We start from the raw sequence: 20,370 nt of genomic DNA on the forward strand, positions 1-20,370 counted from the left end.
TTGTGCTTTGAAGCAAGAGCAGGGAACAGGTGGAGGAAAATCTAGAGAGGTGGAGGTACGCTCTGGAAAGCAGAGGAGTGAAGGTTAGCCGCAGCAAGACGGAATACAAAAAGAGACTAAATGTGTGTGAATGAGAGCGACCCAAGTGGAATGGTGAGGCCCCAGAGAGCAGAGGTAAAGAAGGTGCAGGACTTTAAGTACTTAGGGTCAACGGTCCAGAGCAACGGAGAGTGTGGAAAGGAGGTAAAGAGGCGGGTACAGGCAGGTGGGAATGGTTGGGGAAAAGTTTCAGGTGTGTTGTGCGATAAAAGAGTATCAGTGAGAATGAAAGGAAAGGTGTACAGGACAGTGGTGAGACCAGCGATGCTCTACGGCTTAGAGACAGTGGCATTGACGAAAAGACAGGAGGTAGTTGGAGGTAGCAGAGATTAAGCTGTTGAGGTTCTCTTTGGGAGTGACAGGGATGGAAAGTATTAAGAATGAGTTCATCAGAGGGACAACCCATGTTAGATGTTTTGGAGATAAAGTCAGAGAGGCCAGATTGAGGTGGTTTGGACATGTTCAGAGGAGAGATGGTGAATATATCGGTAGAAGGATGAGGGGTAGGGAATGGGAAGGGTAGAGGATAGGGTTAGATGGAGGCAGATGATTCGCTGTGGCGACCCCTGAAAGGAAACAGCCAAAAGACAAAGAAGATGATAGAGTACATGAAATCAGAGCTTGGACATTTCTGTTGTGTAAATGCTTTTAGAGATTAGATTTTTGATTTTTAAGAGCTGCAAACCGTACTTATTGAATTACCTTTTTCATGATATGCGATTTTTTTTTGAGATGTACTGCATACCTGTTAGATCAAGTATTGGATTGTGCGCTTGTTTAGGTGTTGGTTGAGATGAATCAAGGGGTGTATGATAAAGGTTTCATGAGTTGGTAGGTGAAGTGTTGAATGGGTCTGTAAGTCAGACTTGAGGTGTATTGTGGGTTATTGGGGAGGTGTTTGTTTAGGTGTACTGATGAGGTGTGTTGTGATGAGGTGTGATGGTGTTTGATGAGGTGTTCACCTTTTCTCAGGCTGGCAGTGTAACTCTGACTCTCATCCCCGAGGCTGACGGAGCAGGTGTATGTGGTGTTTTCTTTGACAGTTTGAGAGAAAACACTGCTCCCTGAGAACAGATGCTCTTTATCTTTCATCGTGTTCACCTTAATGTTACCCAGTTTGCTGCCGTCTTGGTACCAGGAGATTTGTGGTTCTGGGTAAACGTCTTTTGTGCTGCAGGAAATTCCTTCACTTGTCAATTGTAGATCCACTGATTTAATGGGCACTAAAAAATAAATACAAATGAAAACTACTGGAAGGTGTTTGGGCTTAAACAAAAGAAAACTAGGATGGAAGGAAAAGGAAAACTGTAATATTGACAAAAGTGGAAGGAAATGAACAAGAAAGTAAAAAAAAAGTTGTTTTTGAAAATAAAGATAAGAAATTAAAAGGAAGAAAGAATGGATGTAGGAAATAAAAAGACGACTAGAAAAGGGTAGAGGAAATGTAAGAGAACGATGATGATCTAAATGACTTTAAAGCTGCTACAATATTATTATCACATGAAATAACTGTAAATGTAGTTAAATGTAACTCTATTGAATTAAAAGTATGTCACTGTTTAATTATTTTCCTCACCTTGGACCTTTAGTGAGACAAACTGCTCCATGTTCTGAGAGTCTGTTGCGGTGTAACACTTGTATCTGCCCTCGTCTTTAAAGTTTATGGTCCTCAGCAGCAGTGAGATGTTTCCATGAGAAATCTGATCATTAAACAGAGACGTTCTTCCTTTAAACTCGGCATCCTGGTACTGCAGGTGATCTGCGTTATCATAAAAGGTATGGACGGGGTCGTTTTTTCCTTCTTTGTACCAGTGAATGATGTCATGGTAAGAGGATCTACAGGGCAGCACGCAGTCGCTGGTCAAGATGCAGGTGACGTCTGTGTGAATTAAACATGAATGTGAGGGACGTAACTAATGATTATAAGAATGAACGCTGGGAAATGCTAACTTTGCTGCAGGGGCTTCGTTTAACACCAAGGCCAAAGGTTTTCTCAGAAAAACACTTTCAACTTGACTTGACTTGAAATGTGTCACCTTTATTATTTTTGAATAATTTCACTTTTTTAAATTTTAAACGAGCCTCTGTTTAATCATATGCTCACTAATTTCAGAGGCCAGTTAATTTTTTATTCAGGTAAAAATCACTAAACTTGCTTATTTATATAACTTTTAAATTACTTTCTTTAGGAAAGAAAATATAGTACAGAAAAAGTATAAAATCTGGTATTGAACTATTTCATATGTAACCTTTAGACTGTAATCTGCAATAAACCAGACTTTGTCAGTAGTTTTATTCTCCAGCACAGATTATAACTTTTTTTGCCTTTTCACAGCTGTTTATTGACCATAATACAACATCAAAGTCTTTGTTTTTCTTTAATAGTTAACAGGGCTCAGTTTACAGTATGAGCTGTTTAACCTAAAGCTCAGGGCCCGTATTCACAAAGCTTCTTAGAATTCTCTCAGAGAGCTCCTATCTTAGCGTAAAGTCCTAGCTGGGAGTCCTAGACTAAAAGTGATTTAGGAAAGTTTTTATTTAGAGCATTTATTTTATTAGAGTTGATTTAGAGCAACTCTTAATGAGGAAAGTACAAAAACCTTTATCTTAATGAGGAGGTGTGGTCGAACCTTTTGCTAGGGATGATGCAGCAGTTCAAGGACTGTGATTAGTTGATAAATAACCTCTGACCTCTGAGGTCTTTAAATGCGCTCTTTGTGAAAATAGAATACAGTGGAACCTCGGATTACGAGTAACGCGGTTTACGAGTGTTCCGGTAGACGAGCAAAGATTTTTAATAAATTTGAACTTAAAAAACGAGCGTTGTCGTGGTTTACAAGCAGCGAGTATCATGTATAACGCATGCGCTTCTTGTTTTGACACCGAGCGTCGCGTCATCACAACTAAGCCAATGGTTTTTCTCTCTCTGGCGCTGCGGGGAAATCATCTCCCCTGCTGGGTCTTAGTGCTCGTCTCTTACTGGTATAATCAATCCGTGTGTGTGTGTGTGTTTCTTTCTTGCGCTGCAGAGTGTGTGTGTTATGTGTGTGCGCGCATAATTTGACACACGCGCTCTCTCGCCTTTACTGTGTGTCAGTGTTTAAGTGTGTGTGTTTTTTTCTCTTGCGCTGCAGTGTGTGTGTTGTGTGTGCGTGTTTTAATTTGACACGGCGCCTGTTCAAACACAAACACACACGCTCTCTTTCTCGCCTTTACTGTGTGTAAGTGTTTAAGTGTGTGTTATGTGTGTGTGTTTTCCTTTCTCTTGCGCTGCAGAGTGCCGCACACACTCTGGTCGTTAGTGTGTGTCAGTTTTTGAGTGTGTGTGTTATGTGTGTGCGCGAGCATAATTTGACATCGTGCCAGTTCACACACTCTCTCTCTCTCTCTCTCTCTCTCGCTTTCTCTCTTTCACCTTTAATGTGTTTGTGTGTGTGTGTGTGTGTGTGTGTGTGTGTAAAACAGAGAGGGGGTGCTTCACTCTCACACAACCGGCACGGTGTCAAATTACGCTTGCGCACACACATAACACACACTCAGCAGCGCAGGAGAGAGAAAAACACACACACACACACACACACACACAGTGCCTGTGCGCATAAATGGAAACACTTATTGGTTGGGATTTATTTTTACTTTTTTTAAGGTAACATGCAGGTTAATTTGTTTTATTTTTACTTTATATTTTGTGTTAATTATTTTTATGTATTTTTTAGGGGGGAGGGGTTGTGGAACGAATAATATTATTTCATATGGGAAAATTTGCTTTGATTTACGAGTGTTTTGGAACATGAGCCCGCTTCCGGAACGAATTATGCTCGTAATCCGAGGTTCCACTGTATATGATAATAGAACAGACAGTGAAATCATGTTTGTATATAAAGAAATTGTATAATCATGACTACAGGCTACTTTATCCAAAGTGTCTGTTATAGGCTAAACATCTTAAAGATAATTAAAACAGCCAAATGTTGAAAATGTGTCTAACCAATTAAGGGACACAGTAGTTATTATACTTAAGTTCTTACAATTATTCACCATACTGATTTATTACTTCTAATCTATTTCAGATTGATGGGAGCAAAACGTCTCAGCTTTTACCAGTTTACATGATTACAAGACGGTCTGTTTAAGTTGCACTTTTGGATAGTATGTAGAGAACCATATCCAAGGGAGATGAAAGTAAAACAACAAGAAAACCTAATTGGACAGAAGAGCAGTGTTTACTTTTAGCTTTAAGTTCAGTGAGAATATTTCTTCTTTCCACCATTTTTTCACCATCAAGTCCTTCTTTCTACTCTAAACAATTTTTACCTGTTTAGCTGTTTTTAGAGCTAAGATGTTTCATGAATCATTTTTATCTTTACTAAGATTTAGTCCTAAATTTAAGGGAAATTCTAAGAACTGTCATAATTCCAAGAATTTCATCACTAGGAGAAACTTTTAGACTTTAGAAGCTTTGTGAATACGGGTTCAGATCCTGACACAGAAAGAGCTGTTCAGTTTTTCCCCAGCTGTTTAGTCTATTATAATAAAGTTAAAGCTCCTACTCACCTCTTGCAGTGGTCAGTGGTATTGACCAAAACAGCATAAAAATCCAAATCGTTTGCTTCATAATGTGAAAAAGTGGTGTTTTCATTAAAAGTGTAACATTAATGAGTTGCTTTATTTTATTAAGGTAAGTGAAGTTCAAGACACAAAGTTGTCTTCAAAGTTGTTTAACAGGTTGTACTTTGAAGCCGGGACTAAAGTTGAGTGCATATCATTGATTAACCAAGCTGGAGATAACCTTGTTGAAAAAAAATCTGTTTTGTTCCTTTACATTTGTTGTGAGATAAAAGAAAAATCCGGAAACTCATTCACATAAACAATGAACAGTGCGTTTATTGTGGTGCTGAACCCAGCGTTGATCAATCACTTCACCAAATTAAATGTATTATTTTATTCTATCTTACGTCACACTTTAACAGTCATCACCTGTAACTTCATGTAGTTATCCAGTCAGCCAATCTAGTGCACCATTCTGTTTAAACTCTACAGACTATCATGTGTGAACATGTGTAAAGTTAAGTTAAGTTTATTTTGAAGGATAGACACAGAATATCAATTCAAAATCCAGAAAAGTTCCTGCCCCTCCAACAGGCAATACATGTGGTCGACTAGGGCCCGCGCACATTATTAAAAGCATTTTCTTCTCACCACAATAGAACGTGAATACATAAACATATTGTTATAATCACAACACATGGACCCATTAAACATGATACAATTCACAACAACGGTGAGAAACAAACATTACTCACCATATTAAATAAAAAGAATAGCTTTATCAAATTAAAGCATGACAAATTGCTGAAAATGATAATAAATTCAAAACAACAGTATAAATAAAAGCATAAAAGATTTGAAACATACACAGAAGCACCACATACTAATTTGCTAAACACTGCTTGCCATATATTGGGAGAACTGAAGTGCTGTAATAATTATAGTATTTGTGTACATGGATTCCACTATATCTCTTAAAATTTCTCACATTTGATAGAAAGTCAAAATGTTGCATGCCAAAAAAGGAGCTGTTAAAAATAAAGTTCCTGATATTTTAATCTCTGTGGTAATATGGATTTAACCGATTAGTGTATTGCCTCTCATAATGTCGTCTGTCTCGTTGCAGTGCAATTTCGAATCTATGCGATGCAGATTGATGCTATTTAATTTTAAATGACATGGCAACCAGATGGTATCTTTCTGGAGCCGAAAAAAAGAAGAGGAGAAAAGCAGAGGAAGAAAAGCAAGCTCAAACTAAAGGTACTGGTACATGTTCTGTTATACATAATGTGTGATTTATTGCTATAGTATCAGTACTTAGTTTTAATAAATGCAGTGATTCTGTTGATCTCAGACAGACTTGTGTCACATATGATTAGGGTTTTTAAGGTTGTAGAGTGGAGAAGCGTACAGGCTAAATGTGTAGTTAATGTCTGGACAAGGTAGGGTTATGTACACCTGCTGAATTTAAGACTGAACTTAAATGTGCATGTCTTTAGGGTGGCAACTAGTTCACCATGTAAACAAAAAAGAACATCTACAGAAATATAAATCAGATTCGGAGATGGAGAGCCCATGGCTTAACAGACCAGAATCTGTTTCTCATCAATTTTGCATTCACAGTTTTATTGTGGTACAGTTTGCTCATACAGATATGTGTGTGATATTTTAATATTTAATTATTTACACCAATGGGCCCAGTTTTCATAACCTAGCCTAGGGCCTCACAACCCCACAGACTGGCACTGCTTCTTGTGCCGGGACGGGTTATGTGCTTATGTGGTACACAGATTTATTTAAGACAGACCCCTAACGACAACTCGTAATGTGCATAAAAGCCACCTGTCCACAGAATCTCCACATTTCATTTAGACCTCACCACCCACCATGGGCAAGATCAAAGGGGACATCAGGGACTAGACTGCACAAGGCTGGAATGGGTTACAAGACTATCAGCTAGAGCTTGGTAGAGAACTGTTGGAATGATTATTCGCAAATGAAACAAATGCAAAATAACCATCAATCACCCTCGGTCTGGAGCTCCATGCAAGATTTCACCTCATGGAAAAGGATGGTCATGAGAAAAGTGAGGGATCAGCCCAGAACTACACGGGACAAGCTCGTGAATGATCTCAAGGCAGTTGGATCCACAGTAACCAAACAAATCATTGGTAACACAACATGCCACTGTGGACTGAAATCATTCAGCGCTGCAAGGTCTCTTTGCTCAGGAAGGCACATGCACAGGCCCATCTAAAGGTTGCCAATCAACAGAGAAGGAATTGGAGAAAGTGCTGTGGTCAGATGAGATGAAAATTGAGCTCTTTGGCATCGACTCAACTCGCTGTTTTTGGAGGAAGTGAAATGCTAACTGTGAGCCTAAGAACACCGTCCCTACAGTCAAGCACAGAGGTGGAAATGGAGTGTCCTAGTGAGTCCCCAGATGTTAGTCCTATAGAAAATGTATGGAGGGAGCTAAAACTACGAGTTGCCAATCGATAGGCAAGAATCCTGAAAGATTTAGAGAATATCGTAAAGGATAATCCCTCCCGAGTGCAAAACTGCAAGAAAGGTCTTGTCTCTGTAATTCCCAACAAGGGTTTCTCCACCAAATACTAAGTTATGTTTTATTGTACTTGGGGATCAAATACTTATTTTTCTCGTTAAAATGCAAATTAATTTATAATCTTTGTATCATGTGCTTTTTCTGGATGTTCTATCTTTACAATAAACCTATAACAAAAATTATAGACCTTTCATTTCTTTGTAAGTGGAGAAACTTACAACATCTGCTTGGGATCAAAAAATATTTTTCTTATTGTATAAAGCACAATGTTCATGTAAATTCCTGTTTTCCTTCATATAAATGTCTGTTTTCCTTCCTTTTACCTGAGTGAAATTCCAGTGCAAATACAAATACAAAGTTTGTGAACATTACACTTATTAACATTTGTGGAAATTAAAATGACAATATGTACGCACAAAGTAAATAAATAAAAATAACAAATACGTAACAGTAAAATGTAAAAGTAACAGAGTCTGTTTGGAGAAGTCTGACCTGATAACTTCCCAGGAGTCATTATGAGATATATATCTGAAACACTGGCCTCCCAGGAACTCCTTTAATGGCTTTTGTGGAAATGTCCTGGAGCAGGGTCAGGACTGTCTGGGGGACGTGGCAATAAATACCAGTCGAGTTTAACATGCAAGTGGTGTTGGTGAATGATTGTGTGTACAGTTCACACAGATGCATCTCTTACACAAGTTGGCGACAAGTTATCATCGATTTTCAAGGAACAGGCCTTCAAAAGGGGTTCAGTTTTGTGAGTTTCATCATCATCATTCATAGCTTGACTTGAATGATTGTCACTGCCTTTTTCTTTCTCCTGGGAAGCAATTGACTGTCTTTTGTCACTTGAATTATTGCTCTCAATACCTGTTGACTTGTGCATTTTCCTCTGTGTGTAAAAAATTAGAACACAGTCCATGACTATTAATGTCCAATGATAGAGAAAACTCTAGATAACATTAACACAAGCAATAAATCTCATTGGCCTTTTTGTGTTTATAATAAGTAATCATAAAATGTATATAAATGTATATAAAAAGTTATTATTGAAAAGGGGCATATAATAGTCCTTTATCAAGCAAAAAAAAAAAAAAGGACAACTAAGGATTTTTAAAATAACTGGAAATACTAATTTATACTAAAAGTATTTCCTTTTTTTCCGTCAGGCAATGCAACTTTAATTTCTTAATAATTTTAATGAAAAGTGCACTGATGTTCGAAAGTGTGTGATTTGCTGAGCAGATTTATTTTTCTTGTCAGGAGAGTTTTTACTTTAGTAAATAATTTTACACTGTATTATAGCTATTCTTTCATTAATCATCCAGAAAGGAAGTGAGCTCACCGTTTTGTTTTTTCTTCTTCCCCAGACTACACCAGCTATGATACCGATGACACTAATGACAACGATGACACTGATGACAATTGCAGCAGTTTTCCCACCTTCACTAATTTGGTGGTTAGCTGTGGAGAATAATTTATATTTGATTTTATTAATGTAAAAAAATTTAAATGCCACTTGTTCATAGATAGTTATATTCTTGTATTTTGTTGTCATTAGTGAAGGGAAATGGAGAAGAGCTTCACCTGATTGAATTTGCACTGAGGTGATCACCAGCTGTTTGGATCGTGCAGTCACCCTCTCACATGTGTAGGTTCCTGAATCCTCCAGGCTGTGGATTGTGACGGTCCCGTCACCAGAGCGGTTTACTTTTTTACCCCTCAACTGCCCTGTGCTGCCTCTCTCCCTCAGAACGGTAGAGGACTCACCAAACCTCAGGGTGATGGTGTTATTTTCATTGTTTCCTTGAGAGACAGGACAGTGAAGAGTGGGATCCCGTCCTAAAGAGAAGAAAACATTCTCTGAAAAATAAGAAAAGGATTGTTAAAGAATATAAAACTAATATTTTTAAATATTAATTATAATATGTTTGTCTGTGTGATGAGTTGTTTAATGAGGTGTTTAATAAGGTGTTTGATGGAGGGTATGATGAGGTGTTGGGTGGGTTGCTGGTTCAGGTGTTGGTTGATGGAAATAAGTTATTGAGATGTTTTTTGCAGTAATGATGAGGTGTTGGATCAGGTGTTTGAGGTTTGATGAAGGGGTTTGCTGAGTTGTTGGGTCATTATGAGGTGTATGATAGTGTATGAGGTATTTGATGAGGTGTTCACCTTTTCTCAGGCTGGCGGTGTAACTCTGACTCTCATCCCCGAGGCTGACGGAGCAGGTGTATGTGGTGTTTTCTTTGACAGTTTGAGAGAAAACACTGCTCCCTGAGAACAGATGCTCTTCATCTTCCATCGGGTTCACCTTAATGTTATCCAGTTTGCTGCCGTCTTGGTACCAGGAGATTTGTGGTTTTGGGTAAACGTCTTTTGTGCTGCAGGAAATTCCTTCACTTGTCAATTGTAGATCCACTGATTTAATGGGCACTAAAACAAAAATACAAATGAAAACTACTGGAAGGTGTTTAGGCTTAAACAAAAGAAAACTAGGATGGAAGGAAAAGGAAAACTGTAATATTGACAAAAGTGGAAGGAAATGAACAAGAAAGTAAAAAAAAGTTGTTCTTGAAAATAAAGATAAGAAATTAAAAGGAAGAAAGAATGGATGTAGGAAATAAAAAGACGACTAGAAACATTTAGACGTTTCTAAATGACTTTAAAGCTGCTACAATATTATTATCACATGAAATAACTGTAAATGTAGTTAAATGTAACTTTATTGAATTAAAAGTATGTCACTGTTTAATTATTTTCCTCACCTTGGACCTTTAGTGAGACAAACTGCTCCATGTTCTGAGAGTCTGTTGCGGTGTAACACTTGTATCTGCCCTCGTCTTTAAAGTTTATGGTCCTCAGCAGCAGTGAGATGTTTCCATAAGAAATCTGATCATTAAACAGAGACGTTCTTCCTTTAAACTCTGCATCCTGGTACTGCAGGTGATCTGCGTTATCATAGAAGGTATGGACGGGGTCGTTTTTTCCTTCTTTGTACCAGTGGATGATGTCATGGTAAGAGGATCTACAGGGCAGGATGCAGTCGCTGGTCAAGATGCAGGTCACTGTGACGTCTGTGTGAATTAAACACAAGTTAGTCAGATGTACACGTCTTAATCTTATTCTAAATAAAGAAAGTGACTGGAATGCAGAAAGGCAAGCTCAATGGCATGAACGAAACCAGGGCCAAGTCTAAGGCCATGTCAGACAAAACATCTTTTAAATTAAATCTTAAACTTAACTTTTCACTTTATTTTTGAATAAAGCTGACTGTGTTTATATACTTTTTTTTTGGTCAAACTCTCTGGTTTATGATTTTGTTGCTGATTTCAAAGGTTACTTAATTTTCAACTCAGATTTTACTTTTCAGTGAATCTGCTTTATTTTATATATAATAAAATGTAAATCATTTTTTTAAAGAAAAGAAACGTTTCACATCTAACCTTTAGACTTTAATCCACAATAATCCAGATGTTGTGTCAGTACTTTTTAATAACACTTCCAGTTTTATTCTCCAGCACGGATTATTATATATTTTTTTCTTGTCACAGCTGTTTATCGACCATAATACAACATCCAAGTCTTTGTTTTTCTTTAATAGTTTATGGATCTCAAAGTTTATGAGCTGTTTAACCTAAAGCTCAGATCCTGACACAGAAACAGCTGTTTTGATTTTCACCAGCTGTTTAGTTTATTATAATAAAGTTAAAGTTTCTACTCACCTCCTGCAGCGGTCGGTGGTATTGACCAAAACAGCACAAAAATCCAAATTGCTCGCTTCATAATGTGAAGTGAAGTTCTGTTTCCTTTTGAAAGTGTGAGATTAATGAGCTGCTTTCTTTTTTAAATCGAGTCACTTCCACATACCTAAGGTGCTTGACTGGTTTTACTGCTTTGAACTTGAAACCGGGACTAAGGTTGGGCATTGATTAGCCAGGTGGAGATTGTTTTAATTCTTTAACTTTATTGTGGTGCTGAAACCAGCTTTGATCAATCACTGCACTACAGTAAATTCAATTTAAATACTTTTTTCTCTGTTTTATTTTATCATACGTCAAACTTCCACTTTAATAGAATCACCTGTTCCTTTATAAACAGTGAAACCTCGGAGTGCAAGTAACTGGGTTTGCGAGTGTTCCACAAGACGAGCAAATATTTTTAATAAATTTTGACTCGAAAAACGAACAAGTCTTGGTTTACAAGTACCGAGTATTATGTATCACACATGCGCATCTTGTTTTGATGCCGAGTGTCACGTGATCACAAATGAGCCAACGGTTTTTCTCTTCCTTGTGCTGCGAAGTTGTGGGTAATCGTCTCCCCTGCTGGGTCTTAGTGCGCGTCTCTTATTGGTATAATCAACATCCGTGCACACGTGTACTGTGTACTGTGTACACACGTGTACTGGCCGGGGGTAGCTCAGTGGTTAAGGCATTGGACTACGGTTCGGAAGATCCCAGGTTCAAACCCCACAACCACCAAGTTGCCACTGTTGGGCCCTTGAGCGCGGCCCTTAACCCTCAACTGCTCAGATGTGTAATGAGATAAAAATGTCTGTATATGTGTGTGTGTGTACAGCGTGTGTGTAAAGCATAAGTGAGTCTCATAAGAGAGGTTAAAAATCCATTTTCTCTCTCTGCTCAAGGCTCAGCCTGATCTTTGACACACACAAACCCTTGATTGAGTGTGTCGCTCAATCAAGTGTCATTAGAGAGATTTCTTGTTTATTTTTCCGATAAAACAGTGTTTCTGTTGTGTGCGTGCGTGTGTGAAAAGAGTGGAGGAAGGGTAACTGTGTAGGACGAGAAGGGGGAGAGGGGAGCTTACTTTAGATTCACACACACACACACACACACACACACACACACACGGCGCCTGTGCGCACAAACGGAAACACTTATCTGTCGGGATTTATGTTTACTTTTTTTTTTTTAGGTAAAGTGCAAGTTGATTTGTTTTATTTTTACTTAATATTTACTGTATTTTTTTCTGTATTTTTCTACCCATCCCGAGGCATCTAGAGATTGTGCCAGCTTTAGTAGACCAAGGCCAACCCTGCGAGGTTTCTAAGGCATCCAGAGAAAGACCAGCTCCAGCTGGATTCTGCTTTATGATGGTTGGAGCTACACATCCTGCTCCTGTGCTCCCAGTGATCCAGACCCCATCTGCCCTCTGCACCTACTGACTCCCTGTGCTGAACTGGACTTCATGTTAATTTAAATAACTTCTGTTATATTGAACTTTCACCTGCACAACACACATGATGTTATTTCTATCTGTTATCACCCAGATGAGGATGGGTTCCCTGTTGAGTCTGGTTCCTCTCTAGGTTTCTTCCTATTACCATCTCAGGGAGTTTTTCCTTGCCACCGTCGCCGTCACCCTTGGCTTGCTAATCAAAAACATTTCATTCATCATTCGTTCATCTCATTATTATCTAGACACATTTTTCTCACACATACACACTTCCAAATATTTTCTTTTCTTTTCTTTTCTAAAAAAAAACAAAAGTATTCTTTAATTTTTTGTGAAGCTGCTTTGAGACAATGACCATTGTTAAAAGCGCTATATAAATAAAATTAAAATGAATTGAATTGAATTTAATATTTTGTGTTAATTATTATTATTACTATTTTTTTTTGGGGGGCTGTGGAACGAATAATTTGAGTTTCCATTATTTCTTATGGGGAAATTTTGAATTTGTATTTACAAGCCCGCTTCCAGAACGAATTATGCTCGTAATCCAAGGTTCCATTGTAGGTCAAAAGCTTCAGTTAACCTGATGTCAAACATCAGTTATCTTAGTTGATTCATTATTCCAGAAACCTCAAAGAAACTTCAGAACAGGAGGCTTATAGTAACTCAGATGATCACACTGTGAGCAGAAAAGCATCGCAGTATGCACAAGACTTTAAACCTTCAGGTGGTTGAGTTACAACAGTAGAAGTTCACATAAGGTTCCTCTCCTTTCAGTGAAGAACAGATGTCACAGCCTGGACTAAACAGGAAATCACCAGGTGATGTGTTGAGCTGTCTGAGATGCTTTTTCTGCTCACTACAGTTATAAAGTGTGATTGTTTGGGTGACCGCGGGCTCCAGGTTATCTCACTAACCACTTTTTCAAAATGCTGATTAAAATATCTAAAACATTCAGGAAATTCCAAAACACAGCCATATAAATTGACAAATTAAACAGAAATACAGAGCAACAATACTGTACATTTATTAATATTTGGGGTAAATATGATTTATCATGACAAAATGTACACAAGTTTTAACAGCAATGGCTAACGATTTATTCTTTATTTTTTTGTGCGGTATACAACTTACAATAAGTCTCAATAAATATAGCTAACAAATAATTTAACTTGATCTAAAGTAATAAAAACAGAAAGTAGCGACTCCAGAAATCCAGACTTCATTCTGTATTAACTGTAGGGTTTGTCGTGTCTCTGACGTCCGCGCAGAGCTCTCACCTGTCTTTAGCTGACTGAGTGAGTAACAGTCTGCCTTCACAGTTCTCAGTAGAGGAACAGTCTGACCTGATAACGTTTCAGGAGGACTTTTGGGACTTTTGATTGAGTTCTAAGAGTAAGAATGACTTGAGTTCTAATGCACTTATCCCAGTGTTTCACCAGTGCTTGGACACCATCAAGTTAGAAAGTTTTCTCAGTACACCTGTCCGCTTCACATCTGAAACACTGGCCTTAATTTAAATGTTTCCCTGCAGCTAAGAGTCTCATCACTGTACTCTACATCAGTAAGTCTTCTGTAAAAGTCAATCACTTTTACTGCTTTGCTTACTAGAAATTTCAGTCCCAGTTTGCCTTGAACGCGCCTAATATTAGGTTTGCTAGGGGTTCAAGTCCAAGGTTCAAGGAGCTGTTGCTCTCTCCTCCAGGGGCGCTGTGTCATGGCCGACCCTGCACTCTGACCCCAGCTTCCCAACAATCTGGCACGTGTGACGGGAAGTCTTTCTGTGTAACGTCTATCTTACAAATAAATTAATATTTTACAAATAAAAGCTTCTTTTTTGTCCTTCCATCTACCCAGCTTTGCTTGGATAAACATCCCGACTTCACTGGCGTCGCCATAGAGATAAAATCATTCGCCTGAGATCATTCTACATTGACGCTGCCGTTGGACGAATATGTGTCACTGCTATGGCTTTCCCTTGAGAGAGGTTCCAGCTCCGTCTCTATTTTTTTGTTTTCTCTGGAGATCTTTCCACTTCTTCTCTTATGTTCTGTAAAGAGATCATGAGAGATACAATCAAACCATGAAGATTTGTAAACACCTCTGTTAATCAACAACCTTCCAGCTGAGAGGCAGAAAGCACTGCGATTGAACTTTATGTACACTTTTTTAGACATAATTTATAAATATCACCTACTGCATCATAGACATTACACGTGACCATGAAGTGACCTTACCGTTTCTTGCGCACAAACAGTAGATTAGAAGAGACAGGAAGGACATGCCAGCAATAGCGACACTATAAGATTCGGTGATGGTGTTTTTGTGGATATCTACAAGCAGAAATTAAACATTTTAGTTAATCCTTTATTATAAAAAAATATTCACCAGATATTTAGAGCATCACCTGGTATGATGTGTACTGTGGTGTGCACTATAATCTTGGACAGTGCAGTCGATCTCTCACACGTGTAGTTTCCGGTATGATTGTCCATGTCCAGGTTGTGGAGCGTGACGTTCCCGTCATGTCCGAGGTGGACGTCTGTTCCCCTCCACTGCACCGTGATGTTAGTTTGCTGTGACTCCAGGATGGTAGAAGAGTTTCCAAATCTCAGGGTGATGATTTCAGTGTCTCCCCGAGAGACAGGACAGCGAATTTTAGCGTCGTCTCCTGAATAAATGTCAACCATTTCTGCAAAAATTAGAAAAGTTTTGTTAACACTACTAGCTTTTTGTACAGTATTCTACACTCACCTGCACTTCATAAGGTACACGTTGCTAATACTGGGTCGGTACATGGATCATGGCAGAGATTCAACAGGGTGCTGGAAACATTCTTTAAAAATTTCCGACAATATTGACATGATGTCATCACAAAGTCGCTGGAGATTTGTTGGCAAGCGACTCTCCCGTTCCACCGTGTCCCAAAGGTGCTCTATTGGAGTGGGTTCTGGTGACTGTGGAGGCCGTGTGAGTGCAGTGACCTCAAACCAGTTTGAGATGATTTTATGACATGGTGCGTTATCTTGTGTTGATAAAAGGATGGACACGGTCAGCAGCAACACTCAAGTAGGCTGTGGCATTTAAACCAAGCTCCATTGGGGTCTAAAGTGTGGCAAGAAAATTTCCTCCATACCATTACACCACCACCATCCTGAACCGCTCATACAAGGCTGGATGGATCCATGCTTTCATCTTGCATTTATTCTCATGTTGTTTCCGCCAACTTCTGAGCCTACAGGTCCGACTGTCACAGCAGAAATCCAGACTCATCAGACCAGGCAACGTTTTTCTACTCATCTATTGCCTGATTTTAAAGCCCATGTGACCTGCAGCCTCAGTGTCTTAGTTGACGGGAGAAGCATCTGGTGTGTGGTCTTCTGCTCCTGTAGCCCATCTCCTTCAGGGTTTGACGTGTTATGCATTCAGAGATGTTCTTCAGGACACCTTGGGTGTAACGAGATGTTATTTGAATTCCTGTTGCCTTTCTATCAGCTCGAACCAGTCTGGCTGTTCTCCTCTGACCTCCGACCTCTGGCATCAACCCAGGAAATTCTCAGGCTAGCACGTCTGGCACCAACAACCATGCTACACCCAGAAAATGTGTTGAGTTGCTGCCATATGATTGGCTGATTAGATATTTGCGCTAATGAGTAGTTGAACAGGTTTACTGTACCTAATAATGTTGCCAGTGAGTCTACAGTATTTATAACACATGGTTAAAGATGAAATGTTGGTTATGTGAGTGTTAGAAGATGTGTGTGTGTGTGTGTGTGTGTGTGTGTGTGTGTGTGTGTGTGTGTGTGTGTGAGATGTTCACCTTGACTCAGGGTAGCGCTGTAATTCTGGCTCTTGTCCTTGAAGCTGAAGGAGCAGGTGACTATGGTTTTCAGCTTTATAAACCTATTTCTGTATGTTTTGGTTGGTACATCTTTGCTGTAACTGAAGTTGCTCGTCAGTGAGAAGAGTCCCTGTGTATCGTTCTGCGTCTCATTTGTAAAATTTAGTTGTAAAGTACCATTTTCATACCAAGACACGATTGGTTCTGGGTAAACTTCTCTAATGTCGCAGGTGACTTTATCATTTGAAAGCTTTATATCCACTTTATGAATCAATGCTGAAAGAAAAGGAGAAAAACAAAGCGGTTATGGAAAAGACAGAAAGGAAAGGACAAGCTTGCATCCTGACAAGTGAACCTTCTGTAGATCCCTGCACTGAATCAGGTTACCTGTTCCTCCACAGCATTTTAAAGATGCCCTTATCCAGAGTGACTTATGTTTTTATAATCTCATTGTACAGTTGACGGGTAAGGACCTTGCTCAAGGGCCCAGCAGTGGTAATTTGGTGGTGCTGGGGTTCGAGTCTGGCCCTTACCTTAACCACTGATCTACCCCTGCCCAGAGTTTTATTTAACAAAAAAAACAAAAAAAAAAAACCATGGGCACCACACACGTCTTCATATTGACCCTTAGTTAAAGTTGCCGACATACTGAACAAATGAATCTGTATCATATTTATTAAACTGTTTATGCCACTGAAATGAGTGATGCCCAGTACATAGGCCTTGGACGAGTGGAGCTTTAAACTAATTAATATGACACTATGCTTGCTACAGAACTAGAAACGATTTTAAGAAGTATGATTGTTCTCGATTCATTTGTACACTTACATTTTTATCTCATTATACACCTAAGCAGTTGAGTGTGAAGAGCTTTGCTCAAGGGCCCAACAGTAGCAACTTGGCGGCCGTGGGCTTTGAACCTGGGGCCTTCTGAACTGTTGTCCAACACCGTAACCACTGAGCTACCCCTGTTTTGTGATTGATATAGTACTGTGTGTAGACTCTTGAGTGGAAGCTTTGTTGGACAGGCTTTAAAGGTGTCAAAAAAGAAACAAGCGAGTCTCCTGTATTAATTTTTTTAATCAAAAACATTTCTGCTCTGCATGTTTGACTAATTCATCGGTCTGAGACTCACCCTTCACATTCAGCCGCACAATGTTTTCCTGGTCCTTCAAGTCAGATGAGGTGTAGCAAGTGTAAATCCCCTCGTCTTCCACCCTGACCCTTTTAATCAGCAGCGAGACATTTCCCTGAGAGATCTGATCTGTGAATAGAGATGTCCGTTCATCCTGATTTTCCAGGTGATCTTTATCACTTTCAAAAGTATGGACTGCTTTACTGGATTTGGACCACTGGATGAAGCGGTGATAAGTGGATGTGCAGGGAAGCACACAGTCACTGAAGAAAAAGCAGGTCACTGTGATGTCTGTGTGAATGAAGGATGTAAATGAATCATCAGTCTAATAATGAGAAGTTTTAAAGGGGGTGATGTAGCAGGTACGAGCAGTTTAATTGGAGGCTTTATACTTTCCATGTTTACATCTTTTAATGCAAGTTTACCCAATTTGTTAAAGCAGCATGTGTTACAGCCGTGTTGTTTGTCCAGATGTAAATAAAGATAATAGTAATAAAGATAATAATAATAATAATAATAATAATAATAATAATAAAGTCTACCTTCTCCGGTGGTTAGTGGTATTAACCAAAGCAGCACCAAAGTCCATATCTCCTGCTTCATCATGTCTACCGAACTGCTGTTTCCTCTAACAGCGTGAGATCCACAGGAGTTGCTTTCTTTTTTGGTTAGATAATCAAAAGTACCAAGGAGTTAAACAGGTTTCTCTGCATTGTGCTTTAAGGCCGGGACTTACAATAGATCACGAGCATAACACCGAATTTAACGTGTTGTTGAAAGTAGCCCTGATCAGTCACTACACTAAATTGTAATTCCTGTATATATACACTACCGCACAAAAGTTTGGGATCACTGGCAAATTTCATTGTTTTTCTTCAGTGAATTATTTTCTACATCCTACAACAATAACAACCGTTGTTATTTTAAGACATGAAGGTCGGCTGTTCTGGAACAGTTCAAGTATAAGAACAGTATCGTGTTGAGTGTGTTTGTAAAACCCATCAAGCTCCATGATGAAACCTCATGAAGATCTTCCCAGGAAAACAAGACCAAAACTGAGCTCTGCTGCAGAGGAGCCTCAGAAATCACCAATTAACAACCAGCACCTCAGATTAGAGCCGTTATGAAGCTTTACAGAGCAGAAGGAGCAGATAAACATCTCAATATCAACTGTTCAGAGGAGAGTGTGTTTGGGATAATAAACGCCTTCAGTGTTGTTTTACAGTGTAGAGAGAAATAAACATCAGGAACGACCGTGGAGTTAGAAGGGGTGTCCAAACTTTTGAGATGTCGTGTATATTTTTACCTTTTTTTGTACTGTAAACTGCCTGATAAAAAAAAAAAAAGTAACCCGCTAGTATTTTTGTTGCGCCGGTTTAAGGCTTTGATCAGGTGCACATGCCCCGTGCCAGTGTTTAGACAACCGTGTGCAATGTCACATTTATTTCCCTCCAGAGTTTAATAGTTTTATTTTTTGAGGTCATGTAGTGATGACGGGAGAGTCCAACCTTTTAATAAACTCTTACTGTATCTAGCACTTTTTGCTTTTTATAATAACATTTAATATTGTGAAACGTATACTTAACAAATTACAGTAGTTCTTGTTGTCACTTTTATTATAGCAGTATAATAAACACTCTTTTTTTAAATCTTTCTCTTGAAGTTAACAAGACAACAATCTCAGCTTGTCAGGTTTATGAAAAGTCTTAACTCTCAGACTGTTACAAACCACTGACACTGGAGACTCCTTCCAGTAAACTTTAACCTAACAGTGATTTTTGTATTTGCTAATGTGAAGCGTTTCTCACACACTGAGCTCTTACACATTAACACATTCATACAGATGCAGGTAAGATAAATAAATGATCACATAAATACTGTACCGAACCTTATTTACAGGATACAAATATTTACAGAATTTATTTTCCCCCCTTGCATAAGTAAGCAAATAAAACATTATAAAAGATTAATTTTATTTTTGGAAGATGTTTATTTACATTTTTGAAATGAGTCTCCAGTGTCAGTGTTTTGTAACAGTCAATGTTAACGTTTAAAGCAAAGCGAAAAATAAAATAAAAAAATTGCAGGATCATATGCTTCAAGTTTTAATAACAAATTAACATTTGAAAAAATAAAACGAAATAACTTTAGTGCATTAAACAAATAAAATGAATCTGTAACTGTTTGGAAAGTGCAGGATCAGGACTAAAGATCACACTCCTGATCCAATCAACCCAAAGCCAGTGTGAGCTTCATAATACATGAACTGTGTGATGGAGTGAAACGAGCTACTGGAAGAAATCATTAAATATAACAAATAAAATGTCAGTTTATAAAAATACCATCAGGTTACTGTGAATGATTATAATTACACCATCTCAGGATACAGAACATTATGTTTTAGGAAACTTCCCTTCCCGAAGATAGAGTAAGGGTCCTGATCAATTTCTATGTAAATAAAAAAATAATTAATGAAATGCCTGTTTAAAAAAAATCATCAGGTGTTTATTTAACAATTCATTTTAAAGATTATGGTAAAGTTAAAGTTGTTAAAGGAAGGAAGACAATCAGAAACTCTTTGTTTTGCATAAACAACAAGTGTATTTCACATGAAAGTAATTTAATGATGCTGTTTATCCTTCATGTTGTTTAGAAAATGATTAGAACAGCTGCATTTCTTCATTATCTGACCATAAAAAATAAATAAATAAAATAACCTGAGAGCCTTCGGACACACCTGCAATACATCACAGTGTTAATTATATTCATGGTGAGAGTCACGTGAGTGGAATTTGTGACACGTTCTATATTTTATGACTTACATATGACTCATATGGTTTAGGAACAATGATTAAATAAAATGTCTGTGTGAGTGTGCATGCATGCATGTGTGTGTGTGTGTGTGTGTGTGTGTGTGGGTGAGATTAGGTTTAAACTAAATGAATTTCCTGGGGCTCCATGCTGCACATTAATGGTTTAAGACTA

Source organism: Clarias gariepinus, chromosome 26, assembly GCF_024256425.1.
Source record: "Clarias gariepinus isolate MV-2021 ecotype Netherlands chromosome 26, CGAR_prim_01v2, whole genome shotgun sequence".
NCBI lineage: Eukaryota > Metazoa > Chordata > Actinopteri > Siluriformes > Clariidae > Clarias > Clarias gariepinus.